We start from the raw sequence: 23,656 nt of genomic DNA on the forward strand, positions 1-23,656 counted from the left end.
AGCAGAGGCCGGGAAACAATATATAATCATGCCCATTGGAAGGAACAATGACCCAAATACAGATGAAAGGAAATGTTGCACTTCCTAACCCATGATATCACTATTATGTTATACCTCAAAAGGATCAAAGAAAAGGTGAAGGACTCTTAGGTACAAGAATATTTCTGGAAATGTTTTGATGTCTATAGTGGCAAAGAATTAGAAAATGAGGAAATGGCCATCAATGGGAGAATGGCCGAACAAGTTAGAGTATGTGAATGTGATAGAATGCTTTATTTGTGCTGTAAGAAATGATGAGGTTCAGAGAAACCTGGAAAAATTTATATTAATTAATGCAAAGTGAAGTGAGAAGAAACAAGAGGAAAAGTTTATATAATGATAATATCAATAAAGACAAACAATTCAAAAAGACTTAGGAACTGTTGAACTCAAGGACCAATCACACTTTTGGAGAACCCATGATGAAACATACTATCTGTCTCTGGATAGATAGAGCGCTGATGGGTTCAGAGTACTGATTAAGTATTATGTTTTTGTTTCTGGATATGGCCAAGTCAGAAATTTATCTTTCTTGACCATAAATGTTGGTAACCAGTTTTGTTTTTCTTGCCAAGATCATCTGAGCAATAAATGGCAAAGGGTGTTCAAAGTAGATGCCTATTCTGGAGTCCTTTCACTCCAAAATTCAGCACTATTTCCCCCCTCACCCAGTCCAGTGTAATAATCCAGTTTGCTGCAGCAGAAAGTGACCAAGCTGTGATTTGAACCTAGGTCTTCTGGCTCTAAATTCCCCAATCTTCCTACTCTACCACTGTGACATTACTCTTTGTATGTTTCCTTTTGTTTTTGTTTTTTTCCAAGAAGCCATTTGGCATTCTGGTTAGGAACCTGATCTTACAGACTCAGGTCCTGCCCTGGCCCCATCTCAGCTCTATGATTATGAGCAAGCTAGATCAACTCTCAGTACCACCTAGGAAACTATGGAAGAGTCTAAGGTGCAAAACAATTGCTTCTTTGTATCAGTCAATAGTTTTCAGACTATGTCACATAAAGCACGTCTGAACCAAAAAACAAACAAACCAAAAAAAAAAAAAAAAAAACTTTTTTTTTTTCTTCACTTAAGTCCTTCAATGTATCAAAGCAGTAGAGATGAAAGGGACCCTGATTTCTGGGAACCTCTGCCAGCAGAATATAAATTCTAACCGTTTCTATCAACCTAGAATTACAGACCCACAATAGGTGGCTTGAACAATCCCAGGATGTCAGCTCTAGAAGGAACCTCAGAAATTATCAGGTTCAAAGTCAAGGCCAATATGTGGGACAAGTGCGATGCAGCTAAATCAAATGGGAAGCAAGCGGGGAAACCCATCATATAGCTCCCAAGGCAGCCCATTTCCTTGGTATCTACCCTAATTTGTTTAAAAGTATCTCCCTGTATCAAACTTAACTCTGTCTCCAGTAACTTCTACCCAATGATCTTAAAGATGGACTTTATAAACTTTCAGTCATTATGTTGATTGCCACACCCACCATCATCATCACCTTCATCCCAAAACTATGGAACCCTGAAGCCCAATAGGATGAATGTATCATCCATATGACAATGTTGTAAATACTCTCATTTCCTCCCAGCTCTCCATTTTTTTTGGGAGAAGGGGAGGTGACAACTGGAATGGAAAATGTCTTGAGTCTAATAGCTTTGAGGTTTTTCCCCATATTGGAAATGGGAGGAGGCAACCCATGAAAGGCAGTGTCATGATGAGTCAGTCCCTAAGAGAAGGGATAGATACACTGTAAAGGGAAGGATACTTTCTAGACTATCTAGGAGATACTGTTTCTTTCTGTATTTGTATTAAATTAAAATGTCTATGTGTTGTATAAAATTAAATTCTGTATTTGATGTCTTCTTAGCCCAAGTTCTTAACTGAGGACATGTGAGGATATTCCTTATGGGGGGAATATCAAATGTTAGGATTCCCAGATGCTACCAAGGTGGGGGGAAAGGGAGGAGAAGGAGAGGACAAGGAGAAAGAAGAAAGAGGAGGAGGAAGAGAAATAAGAAAGAGAAAGAGAAAGAAGGAGGAAGGGGAGGAGAAAGAAAAAGGAGAGGAGGAGGAAGAGGAGACGAAGAGAAGAAGGACTTTTTCTCCCCAACCTTACTCTGTATATATTTTGTAAATAAGTAATTCATTTTCTAAGTGTTTGTGCTTAGGAACAATAAGTAGGAGATATAAATCTCTATAATAATGATACATATATGTATATGTAATTATATTTATATAGATAAATTATATATGTAAATGTTACCCATATGAAATACACATTATAAATATACAATATACAATATGAGTATATACATGTTTTGTGACTGCAAGACATTTATAGGTAGGAGATATGAATACACACATATAGATATACATAAATATAAATATGTGCACATGCTTATCTCTATATAGAGAGGCAGCTTGGAGTAGTGAACAGAGATATGTCTTAAAACCAAGAAGACTGGAGTTCAAATCCCTCATCTGACATGTCCTTTTGGAGAGCTGCTTTGAACACAGAGGGCTTTATGTCAGTCTAAGTTACACTGCACAGCTGGAGAGAATTTCCTTACCCAAGGAGTTATTTTTTTATCAATGAAATCCCAGGTTCAGTCTCTACTTGTCTATCCATTTATCAGTGTGTGTGTGTGTGTGTGTGTGTGTGTGTGTGTGTACTGACAGGTTGCTTCAAATGGCTTATTTGAGCCCCAAATGCTGTTGCTGGTAAATGAGATCTCCTTGACAAGTGAAAAACACACTCAGAAGTATGGGATTATTAAGGGTCCAGCATCATGTCTGTAGCAAAGCCCTTGTACTTAGGATGTTAGTGGCTTTCTCTTGACTCAACTTCTCTGCTTAAGAGTAAATACCACAGGAAGATGCCAAATATGATTGTAGCACAGAAGACTTAAGTTAGATAAAAAGAAAACTTTCTGTCTCAATTGTGAAATAGGGGAAAGTTGAGCAATCTTCTTCCTGCTCAGCGGTGGTTTAGGGCAGGGAGTTCTGGGAGGCAACAAGATTGATCTGCTTTCTCCATTGACCTCTAGAAGTTCTTTCTAGCCTCATGACTCTCTTAGATCTTACTTTGGAGAAATGACCTGGATTAGTAAGATTCCTATTCATAAATCCAATCCAGTCAAATCCAGTCCAATTTAGTCCAATCCAACCCAATACGCATTTATTAAATACTATGTTCTAGATTAAATAGTCACATGTTCTAATTAGATTGACAGAATGAGGAAGATTTCCTCTTACAGGAAATTTATGTTTTACTGTGGGGATACAACATGGTAATAGGTAAGTGTATGCTTGATAATTTGAGAAGGAAAAGAGAACAATTAGAAAACCCTTCCTTCCATATTTATCAATGAGTCTTGAAGGAAACAAGTGAGGGCAGATGCATTCCAGTCATGTGCAAAGATAAGAAAGAAGGAGAGAAAGAGTTCAGGGAACAGCGAAAGCGTCATTTTGTCTGTAACTTACACTGCACCAAAGGGAATAAAAGACAATAAACCTGTAAAGTTTTGATGAAGCCAGATGGCGCAGGCTTTATTAAAACACAATAAGGTCTTGGTGTTTTATACTAAACAGTGGAATACTCTAATTGTTTGAGTAAGGGAGTGATAGGGATAATCTTGTATTTTAGGAAGATGATTTTTGTTTTCATTTTGGTGATGGATTGAAAAAGGAGAAGTCTGAAAGCCAGGTGTCTAATTAAGAGGCCCTTTTGAGAGTCTATGTGAAGGTAATGAACTGCCTGAACTTGGCTGATGGCTTTGAGAATAGAGAGAAGGGAGACAATAATAGAGAGGTTGCAGAAAGAAGTAGAATCACCAAGAATTGAAAACTCACTGGATATAGGAAGAAAGAGTAACTTTGGGGCATTGAGGAATCCAAGATGACTCTTAGACTGTGAACTTGCTTGACTGAAAAGATTGTATGACCTGAATAGAAATAAAGATTAGAGAAGGGTTGGGTCTGGCAGGAGAAAAGAGAAAGCTCTTCTTGACAGATGGCTGTGACCTGAGCTCCTTCTTTAAATGTGTTCATTTTTTATTGAAAACCTGCCAAGAAGAAATTAGTCCATCCATTAAATCATAAACTTCTTGTGAATAAGGACTATTTTTCCTTTTTAAAAATATTCTCTGCCGAATAAATTTCTTCATTTTTAATCGACACAGCTCAACACCCTCTTCTTCACGAAGCTGTTTTAAATTTTCCAAACTTTTACTACTCTCTTTGCCCAACTACTATGAAAAAGACCAAGGGTACACTTAATCCTTTTTTTTTTTTTTTTTTTTTTGCTGAGGCAATTGCGGTTAAGTGGCTTGCCCAGGGTCACACAGCTAGGAAGTATTAAATATCTGAGGTCACATTTGAACGCAGGTCTTCCTGACTTCAGAGCTGGTGCTCTATCCACTGTACCACCTACCTTCCCCCAAACTCAATCCTTCTTTTAGACATATTAGGCAATGATTTGTCTTAATATCCTAGTCTGAAAGCTTAGGACTTAGAGGAAAGAAAAACCTTATGAATCTTTCTTTTACTCTTACTAAGTCCTTTCCATCCCTTTTCCTTTAGCAGAGGCCTAATCATTTTTTAAGGAAGCTGGTTAAGAAGTTCATGGAAGTACTTCATTCTCCTTTTTGATAGAATGAAGTCAGTGACCAAATAAAGATTGCTTTAATCCACTTAAGAACAATTCTCCATGCCTTGATTGGAATAAGGAAATAATTATATAACACTAGAGAACTCAGCCTTCTCAATTTAACCAATTAATCAGTGATATGACACACACACATATGTGTGTGTATGCATATATATGTATATATACATATATGTATGTGTATACATATAAATGTATATATAGATATAGATAAAACTTAGGGTTCAGCTGAACCAACCAATCAAACAAAGGCACTGAACTAGTAGAATGAAGAAGCCTCTTGTTCAATACTTAAGAAATGTTTGCTGGATGGAAATGAATGCCAAGAAATCTCATTGATAGAACAGTAAAGATAGAAATAATGTTATAAAATATTTGGGTAAGCTGATCCAGAAAGGTCGTCCAAAAAAGGAGCAATAATTTGTCCACACTCATTCATTGTGAAAGTTAGGACTAGAGCCTAAATTACCCTGACTTTCTCAATTCTTTCCACTATAATACATTTAGTAGAAAGCAGTTTATCTTGAAGTTTCTACCGCCTCATACCAAAACTCTAAGTTGGAAAGGACTTCTGAAACAAATTAGTTCCACCTGATCACGTAGCAGGTACTTATCAGATTGGCAGGTGACACAAAGCTAGTAATGACAGCAAACCTTCCAGAGAACCAAGCCAGGATTTAAAAAGATTTTGTCCGGTCAGAACGTGAAACCCAAGAGTTAAATTTAATATAAAATCAAAAATCATTTTCACATGTACAAAATCAATTAATCAACAGTTGCCTTTAAGTATCTATTATGTCCTAGGCACTTGGCTAAGCGTTTTTGTGTATTTGTATGGGGGGACAAATAACTAGATAGTTCCTCTTAAAAAAAAAAAAAGCTGTGGGTTTTAATGGGTTGCAGATTCAATGAGTCAACAGTGAAATGCAATAGCCTAGAAGGCTAATTGTGATTGTAGGCTCTGTTGAGAGAAGTTTCTTGTTTTCAGTGATAAAGAGGTGAGAGCCCCATTTACTTTACCATGAACAAACCATTTCTAGAGCGTGTGACCTCAGATGACAGAACTAAACGGATAAATACAGGCTTGATGTCAAGGGGGTGGGGGAGGGGAAGCTCCTTCCTACAAATTAGAGGCAGCTATAAGTAGAATAGCATGAATCAGTGGGTGGTGATTCTATCCTTCCTAAAGGTCTTCAGGAAAAGATTGGATTCACATCTATAGGGTGTGTTTTAGAGAAGATGTGTTTTCTAGATAGCCAAGCATAAGAGTTCAGGCTTTCCCCAAGGTCATCCAAATGATAAGTGTCAGAGGCAAGCAATGAATCCAGATTTTTCTGACTCTGAGGTCAGCTCCCTCTCCAAGATGTCCCTTAATAAGTACTCAGATAGTCTTTGTCTAAAGACTTCCAGGAAGACAGAGCCCAACAGCTCCTTGAATAGTCCCTCCCACTTCTGGACAGCTGAAATTGTCAGGAAGAGAGATAAAATTTACCTCCCTTGTAACTTTCAGTGATTGCCTCAAATTTGCCTTCCAAGGTAGAATTATCTTCCCATCAGAGCTCCTGTGTAATGATATGTTTCCCCTTCCAGACAATCCATTTTCATTTCAAAAGTGCCTTTCAGAATGAGAATGCCTTAACTAAAAAGAATAAAAGTATCAAGGAAGGATACAGTAGTCTTTTAGACATGAAGGAAGAAACCAAGTTTGAATCCTTGCTAGATTTTATAGGCTTCATAGTGGGCCACTGAGGAAGATGGTTGGAGGTGGGCTGGGTCAATAGTTCTGCTCTCAAACTATATTAGTCTCTATATTAGCATCTCTCCACTCCTGCTATGTTGTTCAAACTCCTTTTCTAATTCTTTGGAGTTTTCTACAAGATTATATACTACAGAGCAGCCTGGGAAATAACCAAGATGAAGGACCTAGAAGCCATGACACATAAAGATTGGTTAAGAGAACTGGGGATTAGTAAGCCTGGAGAAGATTGTGTGTGTGTGTGTGTGTGTGTGTGTGTGTGTGTGTTTCAAGAGGGGGACGTTGATAGTTGGCTTCATTTCTGGGAGGGGCTGTCATATAAAGAAGGGTTAGAGTTGCTCCATTTTGCTCCAGAGAGCAAAGCCAAGAGTCTTGAGAGAAAATGGCAAAGAATGGACAACTCTAAGATACCACTACACACCTGTCAGATTGGCTAAGATGACAGGAAAAAATAATGATGATTGTTGGAGGGGATGTGGGAAAACTGGGACATTGATTCATTGTTGGTGGAGTTGTGAACGAATCCAACCATTTTGGAGAGTAGTTTGGAACTATGCTCAAAAAGTTATCAAACTGTGCATACCCTTTGATCCAGCAGTGTTACTACTGGGCTTATATCCCAAAGAGATTATAAAGAAGGGAAAGGGACCTGTATGTGCACGAATGTTTGTGGCAGCCCTTTTTATAGTAGCTAGAAACTGGAAACTGAATGGATGTCCATCAGTTGGAGAATGGCTGAATAAATTGTGGTATATGAAAATTATGGAATATTACTGTTCTGTAAGAAATGACCAACAGGATGATTTCAGAAAGGCCTGGAGAGACTTACACGAACTGATGCTGAGTGAAATGAGCAGGACCAGGAGATCATTATATACTTCAACAACAATACTAGATGATGACCAGTTCTGATGGATCAGGCCATCCTCAGCAACGAGATCAACCAAATCATTTCTAATGGAGCAGTAATGAACTGAACTAGCTATGCCCAGAAAAAGAACTCTGGAAGATGACTAAAAACCATTACATTGAATTCCCAATCCCTATATTTATGCACACCTGCATTTTTGATTTCCTTCACAAGGTAATTGTACAATAATTCAGAGTCTGATTCTTTTTATACAGCAAAATAATGTTTTGGTCATGTATACTTATTGTGTATCTAAGTTATATTTTAATATATTTAACATCTACTGGTCATCCTGCCATTTAGGGGAGGGGGTGGGGGGGTAAGAGGTGAAAAATTGGAACAAGAGGTTTGGCAATTGTTAATGCTGCAAAGTTACCCATGTATATATCCTGTAAATAAAAGGCTATTAAATAAAAAAAAAAAAAAAAAATGGCAAAGAATGGTTTAAGCATGATATCAGGGAACCAAACAAAACACAAAAATAAATATATAGACAAAAACCAATAAAACTCCTTCATGATGAAAATTATCTACAATTGGAAGAGACTTCTTGGAGAAATTGGGATCTTCTTTGTGGGTTTCCAACGAGCAGCTCTTGGGGATGTTACAGGGATTCCTTTCACGTAGAGTTGGATTACGTGGCTTTTATGGCTTCTTCCAGCTCTCAAATTCTATATTCGAGTCCATGATGAAAGCCAAGAATCTCAGAAAAGGGCAGGTTGAAAAGAAAAATGTGATTAATCAGGGATCCAGTGGGAGTGTTTTCTTAGACCACACAGGTCTATCTGGAGAGGAATGTACCCTCCTCTCGACTAATCTTTTTGTCCATCTCCTTTCCCTTTCCTTCTGTGCAAAGAAGGACTGGGTTAACCAGTTCTTCTGGCTTCTCCTGACAGAGGTGGGGTTTTCTCCCTCTGTCAGTAGTACATACCATCCTCCCACACACACAAGCCCCAGAACCTTAGAGATTTAAAAGACCTCAGAGGGCACCTTATCATAGGATCTTAGATGCAAAAATTTAAATAACATTTGCAATTAATTGGGTCCTTCTTGCTTATCGGATGATCTCCATGAAAGAAAATAGACTTGCTTAAGGTCATACTGGTAGCAATTAACCCAGCAGTGATTTCAGTATACTGCTTTTTCCACTTCACCAGGAGTTCATCATTGTGTGAGTGGTATGTTTGTTTATGTGTGTATATGTGCATATGTGTGAGTGTATAGAATAGAACATGGACCCCTTCTCAAAATTACATTTTAAATGTTTAAAGTAAAATGCAAAAGGTATAAATAAACCACTTTTAGTGAAATACAGTTATTTTTTTTTTTTTAATTCAGGACACATATCAGTGAATCTCTGCTTTCAGAAAGACTGAGGCTGGTGAATCCATTGACCTCAGGAGGTACAGAAGGGCTAAAACAGCCAGTGTCCACACCAAGTCTAGTGATGAGCCCTTGGGAAAGGGAGGCCGCCAAGCTGTTTAAGCAGTCCTCATTCTTATTGAAGGAGATGGATGAAAGGATTAGTCAAGAGGAGGCATTCCTCTGCAGAGACCTGGGGTCTAAGAGAACACTCCCATTAGATCACAGATTAATCACATCTTCTCTTTCCAACCTGCCCTTTCCTGAGAGTCTTGGAGTTTGTCATGGACTTGATTACAGAATTTGAGAGCTGGAAGAAGCTGTAATGACCATCTAATCCAATTTTATAGGAAAGGAATCTCCACTGTAACATTCCCAACAAAGAGTCTTCCAAGTGCTATTTGTAGACCTATAAAGCAAGGAATCCCAACCTCTCCAAAAAGCCCATTCCAATTTTAGAAGTTTTAGAAATTTAGAATTTGGAAAGAATACAGTTTTTCAGAGACTTGATCACAGAACCATGGAACTTGAGAGCTGAAAGAAAACTTAGCAGCTCTCTAGTTCAACCATATGTGAAGAGGATTCCTAGGGTGAGGCGAACCTGCTTAAAAGAAGAGGAAATCAGAAGTTAGAGCTGCTCTGCCAAAAAGAAGGGAGATTCAGCAGATTTTCAAGAGGCGCGTTCTCTTTACCTTCTGGGTCCCCCTCTTGTGGATGAGCTCAGCTTATCACTACCCTTGGGACACCGAGACCCAAATCCAGTCTTCTAGCTGTGGTCTAATGACAATAATAATAATAAGACAATCTTCTCCTCAGTTCTAGACATTATCCTTTCCTACAAACAGCCTAAGATTATATTAGCTTTCTTAGTAGCCATATCATGTTCTTGGCTCACACTGAGCTTACAATCTACTAAAATGCATAGATTGTTTTTAGCTGAGTGACTCTTAAGTCAGAGGTCCTCAAACTTTTTAAATAGGGGGCCAGTTCACTGTCCCTCAGACTGTTGGAGGGCCAGACTATAATAAAAACAAAAACTTCGTTTTGTGGGCCTTTAAATAAAGAAACTTCATAGCCCTGGGTGAGGGGAATAAACATCCTCGGTTGCCGCATCTGGCCTGCGGGCCGTAGTTTGAGGACCCCTGTAAGTCATTGCCAACCTTTTTCCCCAAACTGCCTTCCTGTACTTGTGGAGCTGATTTTCTTTTAATGTCAGTGGGAAATGAACATTTAGACTTAAGAAATTATAGTATATTCTATACATCCCAACATTCTAACATGTCAAGATGCTTTTGAATCCAATCTGCCATCCGATGTGACCGCTACTTCTAACTGCATCAATTGTAAATGTGATAATGGTACCATTTATTCATTTGTACAAGTTATTATTAAAACAGGAGAGGAGGAAGCAAAAACTTCTCTGCTAGAGATCTGCTTTCTAGTTGACATCAAGTTTTACTGACTGTTCTTTGTATTTGGTCATTCAACCAATCTCCTAATTGGCTTCTCATTGGATAATGGCCGCCTTCCTTGCCCTTGGACTTTGAGAGGCAGGGTAATTTTGTGGCAAGTACAAGTCATTAGCACTGCCTTGAAATACTGACTCTCTTCTTGTCTGAATGATTTGGGGCAAATTTATTCCCTATTTCTGGGAAGTTTTTATATCAGGAAACTGACAGGATCAGAATAGATGGGGGGGGGGGGTCTTCTAGTTTAAATCTGTGATGCTGAACCAAGGGTGAATTCATAGAGTGTGTGCACTTTTTGTGGAAAGCAGGAGGTTTTTTGATCTTTTGTGAAGGGAAAATGTTGCCAGAGCCTCCCTCAGGCTCTCTTCTCCCAGAGCCTTCCTCACCATGCAGGGATCTGCAGCAAGTTCCTCACCTTTCTATTCCTTTCTATCATTTTCTTCATTTAAAATTGGATAACTCTGAGCTCCCTCCCAGATCTAAATCTATTATCCAACGATGAAGTGAATTATAATCATGGATTTGCTGAGGGCAGTTGGGTGGCTCAATGGATAGTGTCAGGTTTGACTCTTCTTGGCTTCAAATCTGGCCTCAGCTACTCACTAAGAGTATGACCTCAATCAAGTCACTTTACTCTGTTTGCCTCAGTTTCCTCATCTGTAAAATCAACTGAAGAAAGAAATGATAAACCACTTCAGTATATGTACCAAGAAAACTCTAAAAGGGGGACATGACTTTAAAAAGACCCAAAAGTTGTGCTAAGAAAAGTCTCTTATTTCAGATACGAAATATATGGATGCTGAAATATAATATCTAGAGTTTTGCTTTATAATGTTCTAACTGTGAAGAGTTGATATTCAGCTTTTCCTGGGAAGGAAAGGTGACACTGAAGACCTCATTTGTATGCTTTGAGAAGACTTAAAGGGCTAAGTCATTCTTCCCAGTTCCCACTGTTGAAAAGAGCCGAAAAGCTCCCTGGAATCAGCATTAAATGACCCATGGACAAGATGCCATTCTACCAGTTTCTAATTGTTTGACCTTAGATAAGTCATTTAGTATCTCTGAGTCTGAATTTCTTCATTCATTAAAAAAAAAAAAAAGAAAAAAGAACACTAAAATCCCTGCTGTGACTATGATGCTGGAATCTGTGAGAATAAGATTTTAAGATGTGAAATTTCTTTATAAAATGGCAAGTCCTTGTGGAAACATGAAATAGGATCATTGCCAAAAGTCAAGTAGGAAGCCACAAACATTTATTACATTTATTAAGTTCCTACTGTGTGCCACACTCGGATAAACACTAGGATACAAAAAAGAAGCAAGATAGTTCCTACCCCAAGGAGCTCATAATCTCATGAAAATCCCCCACAGGATTAATATGTACGGATATTTTTTTGCCCCCCATTGGGAGATTCCTAGAAATGTACACCATTTTGAAAATGCTTTCAGAAGAAAACCTCACACTTCCCTGCATCTTATTTCACTCTGCCTGCCCCACTTTCCCCACCAAGGCTTCTTAACTAAAGCGTTGGGATACTTTTCCTTCTCTCTGCTGCCTACAATTGGACCTCCAATATGCTGATCCTGAGTCATTTTAAGAGAAATGTAAACTTTGTGGTAAACCTCCTCAACATTTTTTAACCCCCAAATCTCGAGGGATGGATGGTTTGTATAAAGAGGCAGCAGGTGGGAAGAGGAGATAAGGGACATGGATAAGAACAAACACTGGCTGGGCTCTGCTCAAAGCTTGGAGGAATCATCCCTTCCTACATCCTTCCCAATGAGACAAAAGAGAAGGGCCAAGAAATGAAGGAGAAAAGAAATATCCATTTACATGGTACCTACTGTATGCAAGTCATTGTGCTGAGTGCTTGACAGAGATCTCATTTTATCCTCACAACAACTCTGTGAGGGAGATGTTATTATTATTCCCATTATACATCTGAGGAAACTGAGGCAGAGACAAAGGTTGTAATTTGCTCTTGATACTTTAAAAAAATCTCCAAATTAATGCCTAAAAATTTCCATGCACAGCAATTCCTGGGAAGATATTACATTAGACTGTGAGATCTTTGAGGGCAGAATCATTGGCTTCTTTTGTGTGACCCTGTGACTGAGGCCGGTTTTGAATAAGAGATTATATTTATAGACAAGGCACTGTGCTGGATACTTTATCATTATTAACTTTTTTGATCTTCACAGAAACCTTGTGAAATAGTGCTTTATTATCCCCATTTTATAGATGAAGAAACTGAGGCAGAGATTAAATGACTTGCCCAGGTCACACAGTCAGTATCTGAGGCAGAATTGAGTCCAGGTCTTCTTGACTATGGGCTCACTTATGTCACTTAGCCTGTCTCTATAGAGGTATATGTTGAAATGATTATAGTGTGTAGACCTTCCCATTACAAATTACTACATTGAAGGTTTCACAGAAATACGTCTTTTTTCCCCTGAGGCAATTGGGGTTAAGTGACTTGCCCAGGGTCACACACCTTGGAAGTAGTAAGTATCTGAGGTCAGATTTGAACTCAGGTCCTCCTGACTTCAGGGCTGGCATTCTATCCACTGTGCCACCTAGCTTCCCCTGAAGTATCTCTTCTTAAGGTGGTAAGGAATCATATAGCATAGAATATTATAAGGAACCTTGGAGTGTTAGCATTGGGTGGAACCTTAGAATATAGAATGCCAGAGATGGAAGGGATCTGAGAACATCCAATAACAGAGCTGGGAAGGATTTTAGCGCAGAAAATGGTAGCTTGAGAAGAAACCTTAGAATATAGAAGGTCAGATCTTAGAATAGTACAAACTGAAAGGCCATTAGATTGTTAATGGAATAGGGCGAGGGAGAGGATGATCAGGAGTCCCAGTTCCATCTAGATGAGCTCCCTGATAACCTGAGGATACCATTGTTAGGATTCTTACAAGGTGCTAAGTCAGTTATCTAATTTAACATGCTTCTTAACAGTTCTCTAGTTCACTAAGGTACTTAGTACTTATTAGAGTTCTACAAGATTCACACCTTTAAAAGAACATATATAAACTAGGAGCTTCAACCAGGATTGAGTCTGGGTTATTCAGAAGTCAGAAAGGACAAGCCCACTCTCAGAGGCGGAGATAGATTCATTCCATTTTCCACCCCTGTGCTGGCTGGTCACATTTGGAGGAAGCTAGAGGCAGAAGCTGGAAGAGACAAAGGACTAGCAGCAGGAGTTCTTGGAACCAAGGAGAGAGATAGGCCTCTAAGAAAGCTAACCGGGCTATTTGGAAGGAGACAATAAAGGATCTGAACTTTTAGCTCCTGGCTGCATTTGAGGTGATTATTACTCAGAGCTGAAACTAAGGCTGCTCCCAGAAGCCCCCCAAGAAATCTGCTCCCAGAGAAGATTATATTTTAGAGAAGAACATTAAATACCATAGTACAGGGGCCTTTGGAAGCATTGGAAAGACACTCCCTCACTGGGATATATCCACTAACATCTCACTGAGCACACAGGAAGCTCCTGAGCATTGGCCACTGAGACTCAAAGTCACAGGTGTAGAAGTAGAGATTTGTAGAGAATCCCACTTCATTGTGGTCCACACTGGTGAAGCACCAGTGGGCTTACATGGCAATTAGAAGGTGAAATGGCTCCTCAGGAAGAGGCCTTGGAACATAGAATGTTGGTGATCAAAGGGATCTTAGGATGGACCATCAGAACACAGAATGTAGAATGAAAAATTAGAAAGCAAAGATGATTAATGTTATCCTTATAATATTCCAGCACAGGGAGGGAACAGAACTCAACTTCTCTGAATCCTCTCTTGGTTCTCTCTCTATTAGACCTCAAAGACTCCCTTCTGGAGACAGGACCCTGAGTCTTATCTCTGATATTCAGTTGATGTCTAACATAACAAAACCTTACTTCTCTCTGAGTCTTCTTCACTGGGAAAATGAGAATTCTAACTTGTATTGACTCCTCCATAGGATTGCAATGAAGATGAAATGAATTGCTTTGTACAGCTTAAAACACCACATACCATCAATTATTTTTATTTTATTTTTTGCTGAGGCAGTTGGGGTTAAGTGACTTTTTCAGGGGTCACACAGCTAGGAAGTGTTAAGTGTCTGAGGTCAAATTTGAACTCAGGTCCTCCTGACTTCAAGGCTGGCGCTCTATCCACTGCATCACCTAGCTGCCCCAACTATTTTTATTCTTAATGGCAGTATATATATATATATATATATATATATATATATATATATATATATATATATATTTTATATATCCATTGGCCAGAGAGATTTCTTCCTATCTCTCTGGAAACTCTGACCACTGGATTGCTTTACTCTTGTTAGGTTGAAATGGTCACAATTGACCCATTTCATCTGTCATGAATGGACTGGAGTCGATCAATAATTAAGTATTATGAACACATAGAAATGGAAGTCTTTGTTTAAGCAGACACCACTGGAGCATTTGTTTGAGTACTATGCTCTAGGTAGAGAGAATCATCATTTAAAGTTCACTTAATAACTACAAAGGATTAGGAGCCACTACTTGCTGGGTGGACAATCCACTTTGGGATTGGGATTTCACATGTCAGAACCTAGAACGTAGGAATAGATAGAAGTGAACATAAAAATATGAGAAAGTCAGAGCTAGAAGAGCCTTGGAACATAGACTATTACAGCTAAGAAGGATCTCAGAATATAGCATGTTATCACCTAGGAAGTTAAAAATCAGAATTTGAGAGTTAAAAAAGAATGAATATATAATGTCAGAATGTAGAAGATTGGAAGTGAAAGTGACATAATACAATGTCAGAATGTCAAAATTAATAGGAATTCTCTTCCTGTTCCCTATCTCACACCACACCCCGTGTTATCATTTTCTTTTAAATAACATATTTAAAAATATAGTTTATCAAAAATGTTCATTGATAACAGCTAACACCCATCTATTTCCTGACATTTCTAGTCAACTAAATAAAGCAGAAAAATATTTCTTGGGTGTTCAACTCAGGAAGTTGAACTCATTCGATTGGTCTTGCTGCCTTTAAATACTTGTTTTGAAAAAAAAGATTTTTCTTAAATCTCTTCTGGAAAACCAAAGTGGTTGTTGTCATTTTGATACCTCTGAAATATCATCCTTAGCACCGGCAGAGTAGCCCTCGAAACATCACGTTAAGTAGACAGGCTTTCCTCTGGGGAAAAAAAAATACACAACTCTTTATATAAATCTGCCTTAAAAGTGGTGATGAATTACATTACTTCATAGCCCTGCTAACCTGTGGAGGGTAAAGTCCAGACAGGTTGAGAAATGGAACATGAGGACATAAAGAAGACAATTCCATTAGCTCGCATCAAGGAGAAGGTCAGCGGGGGGATCCAGATGCATGGTGCATGCTAACAGAAAGCGAATAAACCATCCCAGGGAAGGAGATGAGACATGAAGCATATGCTTCTGGACCCTGGCTTGATCCACCAAGAGAGCTTATTAATTTCCACTAAAGACTAGGTCTGTCTCAGGCAGCTAATTTGGGGAAATGAATAATGAAGCAAGTTAATTAAAACAAACAAGCCAGAGGTCAAGATGATTTCTCTATTGAAAACAACAATGATGACAAATTTGCTTCCTTTATTTACAGAGAATGATAGTTAAATCTGCAAAGAGCCTTACAACCAAGAAGTTGATCATATCATAGAACTGGAGACCTGGAAGGGTCCTCGGTATCATATCTACTGCAAACCATCACAAAAAGAATCCCCACTATAACAAACATGGAAAGGGACCACCTTGATCACCTCTGAGGAGGAATCCATTTCTCCAGGAAGCAGCTTGGTCCACTCATTGTTAGGAAGTGTGTCCAAATATCAAGCTGAAACCAGCCTTTGCAGCTTCTCTCAGCTGTTTCTGGATCTGCCTTCAGGGGCCAAACAGAGCAGGCTTACTGTCTCTCCCACGTGACACCCCTAGAAATACTTGAACATACTTACTGGATCTTCCCTGAGTCTTTTCTATGATAAGCAAGCTCATATTCCTTGGACTTATCCTTCTATGACATCGATTCAAGGTCTTTCACTATCCTGGCTGCCTTTGTCTCTAGCTTATCAATGTGCTACTTAAACTATTGTGTCCGAGACTGAACAAAATGCTACAGATGTACCCTGGAGAGGGATGAGTACAATGGAATAACTCCCTCTTCCTGGAAGCTTTGCCTTTCTTACTGCAGCCTAATATTTCATCAGATTATTGTCTGCCATATTATATTAAAGAGGAATATTAAGCTGGTAGACCACCCAAAGCCCTTGATCATTTTTAGAACTATTGTTCTCCACCCATGTCTCCCTAGGTTCTTACGATTGATATTTTTTTGTCCCCATGCAAGACTTTTCCATATTTTTTTTCCCAAGTTTTTCCATATTAGATTTCATCATTAGTAGACATCCTGCAGAAGTCTGAATATGTTGTTCTTGCCAGTGTGAGTTTCTTGAATTCAGGAACACTTTGGACCTTTCTTTATGTCCCTAGCTCATAGTAAGCACTCAAAAAATGCTTGTTGACTAAATTTGATCTCAGGAGATAGAGTGCTGAGCTGAGATGGGGCTGAGAACATTGGATGTTAAAGCTAAAAGGCATTTCAGAACATGGGAACGGTAGAAGTAGCAGAGACCTGAAAATATAAGGTATCAAATGTCAGAGTTTGGAAAGGATCTTGGGAACTATCCAGTGCAAATTTCTACTTATATAGCTTTCATATGTCTGTACTAATCATTTTTATTGCCAGGAGTTTCTATTTGTAGTTTACCATTACTCTAAAGTCATGTAAGTATTTTGTGCAAAGACAACGAGCTAAAGAATAATTTTATAACGATCTACCTTGGCCAAGGCTCAGCACTAGTCATGGAAAACAAAGATGACAACTCAAAAACATCTTACCCACGTGGAACTGAAAGTCTATTGGGGAGATACACTATATACCCAGGCAACTATGGCGCTAATTGGGTTACGAAGAGAGTAATGGAAAAATTAAGGGAGAAAAGTTCCCTCGGAAAATGTGATAGGAGAGAACTAGTTACTAGCAGGATTAGAGAAGACCTTGTGGTCGAAGGAGCTTCTAAGCTGAATTTGGAAGGAAGAGGAGCATTTCAGTCATAGAAGAGGAGGGAATATATTCCAACTATGGGGGGTAGCAGGTGACGGCATATCAAATTCAGGGAACAGTTAGTCGTCCAGTTTGGCTGGAACATTGAGTGCCTGAACGAGAGTGATATGAAATAAGGCTGGGAAGGTAGATGGGAGCCAGACTGTGGGGGACTTTAAATGCCAAGCAGAGGAGCTGGTGTTCTATTTCATAGGTCATGGGCATCCTCTGAAAGGTTTTTTGAGCTGGAGAGGCATATGGTCATACCTGTGCACTAGGAAGTTTATTTTGGCAGCTGTGTGATAATTGGTTTGGACAGAGAAGATGCTGGGGGTGGCTAGTTAGGAGACTATTGCAACAGTCCAAGGGAAAGGTGACACAACCTGGTAGCTGTGTGAGTAGAAAGAAGGGGCTAATCTGTACCTAGAGAGAGGTCTGTGGGGACTGAGTGTGGATCACAACATGGGATTTTTGCCTTTTTGTTGTTGTTTCCTTGCTTTTTGTTTTCTTTCTTTTTTTTTCCTTTTTGATCTGACTTTTCTTGTGTGGCATGATAATTGTGGAAATATGGATAGAAGAATTGCACATCTTTAACATACATTACTTGCCATCTAGGGGAAGGGTTGGGAGGAAGGGAGGGAGAAAAAAAAATTGGCATACAGGGTTTTGCAGGGTGAATGCTAAAAATTATGCATGTGTTTTGAAAATTAAAAAAAAAAGAAAGGGGCTAATTCAGAGGATGGAGTGGATCTACAGAACTTAGCAACTAGTAGCTGGAGGAAGTGAGAGAAATGGTGAAATCAAAGGTGACAAGATAGTGTTTCAAGCAAGAATGATTGGGAGAGATGTCTTGCACATAGTAGGGATTTCATAGTGTCAACCAGTGACACAAGTTCTCAACTCTGGGAATTTTTCCGGTGGTTCCTCTGCTTGGAATGCTTGCATTTCTGGCCTCCATGTCTTCTTTTGAGTTCCAGCTAAAGTCTTATCTCCTACAGGAAGCCTTCCCTGATCCCTCTTAGAAGCATTAAGTCTTCTTTCTATTGTTTATCACCAATTTATTTTGTACATAGGTTGTCAATACAGAGTCACTTGCATATATTGTCTTCCCTAATTGACTGTGAGCTTTGTGAGAGCAAGGACTGTCTCTTCTTTTACTTCGCCAGTACTTAGCACAGTTGTCTGGCTTGCATTAGGTCCTTTACAAATATTTGTTGACAGACTGACTGAATGTATGTCGGTACCAAGAATAGACAGTAAATTTTGGAGTAGGAGCAGATTTGGGGAGGGGCTTTCACTGAAACTAATGGAAATTTAGAATCATAAGTATTAGAGGAGAGGAGAAAGTAATTTGTTCTTCACTAGCCACAGGAATATATCAAGTAAACTGACCTTCTGAAGGCCATGTTATATGAGCATCCACTCTGGAGAAGAGATAAATGGAGGTTTTCAAGCAAATATTACATGACTCCTTGCTGGGGAAATTTCAGATAGGATTTGATGACCATTAAAATCCTAACTTAAATTCTATGACTGATTTTGGGAAATAAGTCTATCAATAATCATAATTCTTTTGAATGAAAAGAAGATTAAACTTATCTTTCTTGGCCCTAGACCGGGAAAGGAGCAGTGATAGGTAGGATTTCCCAAGAGGCAGGTCTAGGATTGATGCTAGGAAATAACTTCCTAATTAGAGGTGCCTCCAGGTGGAATGAAGGGCATCCACAAATTGTGAATTCCCCATCCTTGGATATATAAAAACAGAATGATTGCCATTTCCAAGGATGCTGGAAAGAAGGTTCCTGTTCAAGTTCCTGTCAGAATCAGTAATCTATGTCTTCCAATTCTGAAATTCTTTAATTATGCTATTCTAAAGCCCCATATAAATCCTCAGGATTTAATATTTTAATATTTAATATAATTATTAATATTTTAAACATTACCATCAATAAGATAATTATTAATACTTTAATATAAATCATTATAAATAAATAATAAATTTATTAACTTCAATTGCATGTGAACATAAAACAGTTCCAAAAGCATGGATATATTAGAAAAGATGCAGGATCTGGAACTAAAATTTTGAGATAAAATGCTAGCTCTGTAGTTGATTGTCTCTATACTCTTGGACAAACACAACCTATTTGGATCTCCAGTCAAGCATCTGTGAAATGAGCAATTTAGAATCAATGACCTCTAGGGTACCTTCCAGGTCTTACCTCTATGATCTTTATTAAAAACTATTGAGTAACAGATGCCATAGGCAATTGATTAAGGGCCTACTATGTTCTAGGCACTGTGAAGCACCCAATATAGCATAAAGGAAAATTTGTCCCCCATAGAATTCACCTTGTAACAGACAATAGAAAGAGGACCCCATTAGGGTATTCTCTAAGGTCCTTACCATTGATGTTTTAAGAAATTAGCTTGTCCTTTCTAGTTTAGATAAATACATTTATCAAAGGCACAAGGCCTCAAAGGATGGTGTTTTTTTTAACTGACCTTCCTGCCTCCTTCTCTACATGCTCCATCATATAAACCATAGGTAGATTAATCTCCTGGAAATGTAGCTTTCATCACATCACTTCCCGATCAATACTCTATTCCTGAATCAAATCAACAGTCCTCAGGCAGGCTCCTGAAGGCCTTTGTAACTGACTCCACTTTACCTTCTATGAATTTTAATATTTTCAGCATTTTTATCTTTTGCAAAACCAATTTCATTCCTACCTTGATGTGACAGGTGGTCTTCTATAGCTAAAAAAAAAAATCATTATTTTTATCTTCTTCCTGCTCAATACTTACTCAGATATTGACACTGAATACAGGCCATTATCAGACCCATTCTTGAAGCCTTTTCATCTTGGTAGGTCCATAAATTCTGGTGCTGAAAGCGACTTTAGAAATCCTCTTGCCCAATCCACTTAGTTTATACATGAAGAAATAGAGACTCAGAGAGGGAAAATGATGGAATAACTTTACGTTACGTTTCATAGCAGGTAAATAGAATTCTTGAGATTTGAACTTAGGTCCCCAGACTCAAAATCCAGTTCTTTTTACACTAGTCCATACCACTTTTCCTGAAGCGGGGTGGGAGAAGCAAACAAGAAAGCAAACAAACAAACAAGACCCATTTCATAGCGCTTCAAAACTGGAATCAAAAAACTCTTATGGTATAATTCCCATCAGTGAAGGTCTACTATATATTTGACTGATCAAATTAGAGTAGATGGCCAAAACAATTCAACAGCTATTTCCTAATACCTCAGCAGCAAAAGAAACATCAGAGAATATCTTACCCCCTTTCTGGAGTAACCAAAAAAACCCTTTCCCACTTCCCTGACAGGGAGTCATCAGTCAATCATGATGGTTCCATAATGGATTCATAAAGGGGATTGCATCCCTAGCCTTTGGAAGTTATCTTAGAGAGAAATTATTAGCTCATCCATTACAAACCAATTCAATCAAATCCACTGCAATCCAGTCAAAGCCCATCCCATCTCATCTAATTCAATAAGCATCTTTAAGAACTATGTATCAGACACTATTCTAGGTGCTGGGAATACAAAGGCAAAACTTGAAAAAAAAATAATAACACTCCTGACCTTCATGAAGATTCTCTTATGCTGAGAGAGAGATAAAACCTGAAGATGGATAATTATATACATGATAATTTGAGAATGGTGGAAAGAACACTAATAATAAGAGGTGGCAGGAATGATTTCCCATAACAATCAGGACAGGAGTTGAATACTAAAGGAAGTTGAGAACTCTGTTAGTTAAGGAGAAGGGAGAATGCCTTGTTAAGTGTGGGGGATATACTATAAGAAGAAATGGGAATTGGGAAATTAATTATTCAATTCAGAGAATAGCATATTCAGTCACCTTAGTCAGAGAAAGAATATTGTATTCGATAGCCCATAAATCTAGCCCAATGGGTCATTTCTTATGTTCTGACTTTTGTGTATATATATTTCAAAACATCCAGGATTCCATAAGTGTGGGTAATTCTCCAGACATAAGCACATTGCAGTTCTTCAAGCTTTAGTCCCTGGGTGACCTGGGTGGTATGCTCTGGGTAATATTGGATCAGAGATTTAGAGCTGAGGAGATATTATCATTGTTCAAACATTTCAATCCTATATCTTTATGACCCTGTTTGGGGGTGTTCTTGGCCATGAAGGTCTTCTCTAACATGAAGTCATGTAGTCTTACTTCTTCATTTGACAGATGAGGAACAAAGACCTAAATGTAGACAAGAAAATAAAGATGAAGACTTGAACCCAGGTGCTCTGGCTTCAAATGGAGAGCTCCTTCTACTGCCCCACGCTCTCTTTCTAATGAAATGTGTCAGCCCAGTTCTTGTCTTGTTGGTCTCATACCTGAAACTCTTCATTTAGGAGGAACTTTCCAAGCTTGGAATTCTTCAGTAGAGACTTTGGGAGTTCAGGGTTAAGTCTAGTATAATGGTAAATCAAAGGAGTGGGACTTCAGAGGAGATTCTTAAATGGATCTGAAAAAAATACAGAATGCTGTACACGTATAATATGGGGGAGAGATGTGACCTGGACAGCAATTTTCATGAAAAGCATTTGGGGAATTTAGCCATCTTGCAGGCTGATCATGACTCAGCATGACATGGTACTCCCCTTCCCCCCCCCCCAAAAAAAAAAAAGCTAATGAGATGGCAGTTAGAAGTATCTTGTCCAAGTTGAGGGACCTGGACCCTGCCCTGTGGTCCTCTGCCTAAGGTGGCTCCTCTGCTGTGTTCATCTATTGAACACCATACTCTGGAGAGAAGTTGATAAGCTAAATCAGTGGTCCTCAAAGCGTAGTCCAAAGAATTGTTGGAGTCTCTGAAACCCTTTCAGAGGGTCTACAAATTCAAAATTATTTTTTATTTCTAATATAGTAAATAGTTATAAATATAACCCATGTGAACAACAACTCTTTGAACAGATCCTCGATGGTTTTTTTTAACAACATGAAGATACTGAGAACAAAAGTTTGAGAACCACTGAGCTAAATCATGTCCATTGAAGAAGATTAATTGAAGGTATCGGGGATGTTTGACCCTGAGAAGAGAAGACTTAGTGGGGATGTCATGACTTTCTTTAAGTATTTAAAAGATTGTCCCCTGGAGGAGGGATGAGACATGTTTGGGTTGCCAATGGAGATCATAACTAGGTGTTCCAGGGAAGGAGATTGATTTTCAACAAGAAAGGAAAATTCCTAACAATTAGAGGTATCTCAGTGGGGAACCGGGTTGCTGAGTGGTGTTGAGGGGAGGGACTTCAAACAGGGGAAGATGAAGAAGATGTATTTGCCATGAATAGAAGTGATGAAACAGAGCCTGGGCAGGCTGCCATTGGCAGGTATTGTAGAAGGCATCATTTCAGTTAAATGGATGCTGGAATATATAACCTCTAAGATTCTGTGATTTGAGGGGTAAGGGAGGGGATCAACACTGGAACTCACCAGAAGGTAAATGAAAATGTAATCTTGTGTTTTCAGGCCCCTCATAGCTCTGGTGCTCTTTATCTTGTTAATCTCTGCTCTTGGCTATCTCAGTCTTTCTCTTTGTTTCTGTCTCTCTCTCTCTCTTTTTTTTTTTTTTTCTGTCTCTCTGTATGTCTCTTCATTTATCTATGTCTTTATGTCTTTGTCTTTCTGTCTTAGGCTCTCTATAAATCTCTCTACTTGTCCTGTTTCTATTTCTCTCTGTATCTCTCCTTCTGTCTGTTTGTCTCTGGCTCTCTCTAGCTCTCTTTATACTCTCCATGTCAAAAAGCCAATAAATCTATCTATCTATCTATCTACCTACCTAGCTATTTATCTATCTTTCTATCTCTCTATCTATTAAATGCTCACTATGTGTTAGGTATTATGTTATGTGATGAGGAATAAAAAAGATTTCTAAAAATTCCTACCTTTAAGGAGTTTGTATTTTATAGAATGAAGCAGTATATATGTACATAAATCAGATTGCCAGAGAATCATTTCCTCATCTCCCAGCAGGGTTCTGAAGAATCAGAGAATTGTTTTCTTTTCTTTTTAATTTATGAAATAAAACAAGAACCTCCATAACACAGAATAATAGATAATTTGAATGCACATGAAACTGCAAAACTATAAAACTATTATGTAATATATTTCTTTTTTTCTCCTACCACAGAGAGGGCTGCCATTAGAAACAAATAGGTATATCAGATAAAATCATTCTATACATGTTTATGCTTATCATTTCTTTCTCTGGATGAAGATAACATCTTATTTTATGTGTGCTTTGTAGTTAATCCGGTATTTATAATAGTCAAA

The sequence above is a fragment of the Sarcophilus harrisii genome, chromosome 4, assembly GCF_902635505.1.
Source record: "Sarcophilus harrisii chromosome 4, mSarHar1.11, whole genome shotgun sequence".
In the NCBI taxonomy this organism is placed as follows: Eukaryota; Metazoa; Chordata; class Mammalia; order Dasyuromorphia; family Dasyuridae; genus Sarcophilus; species Sarcophilus harrisii.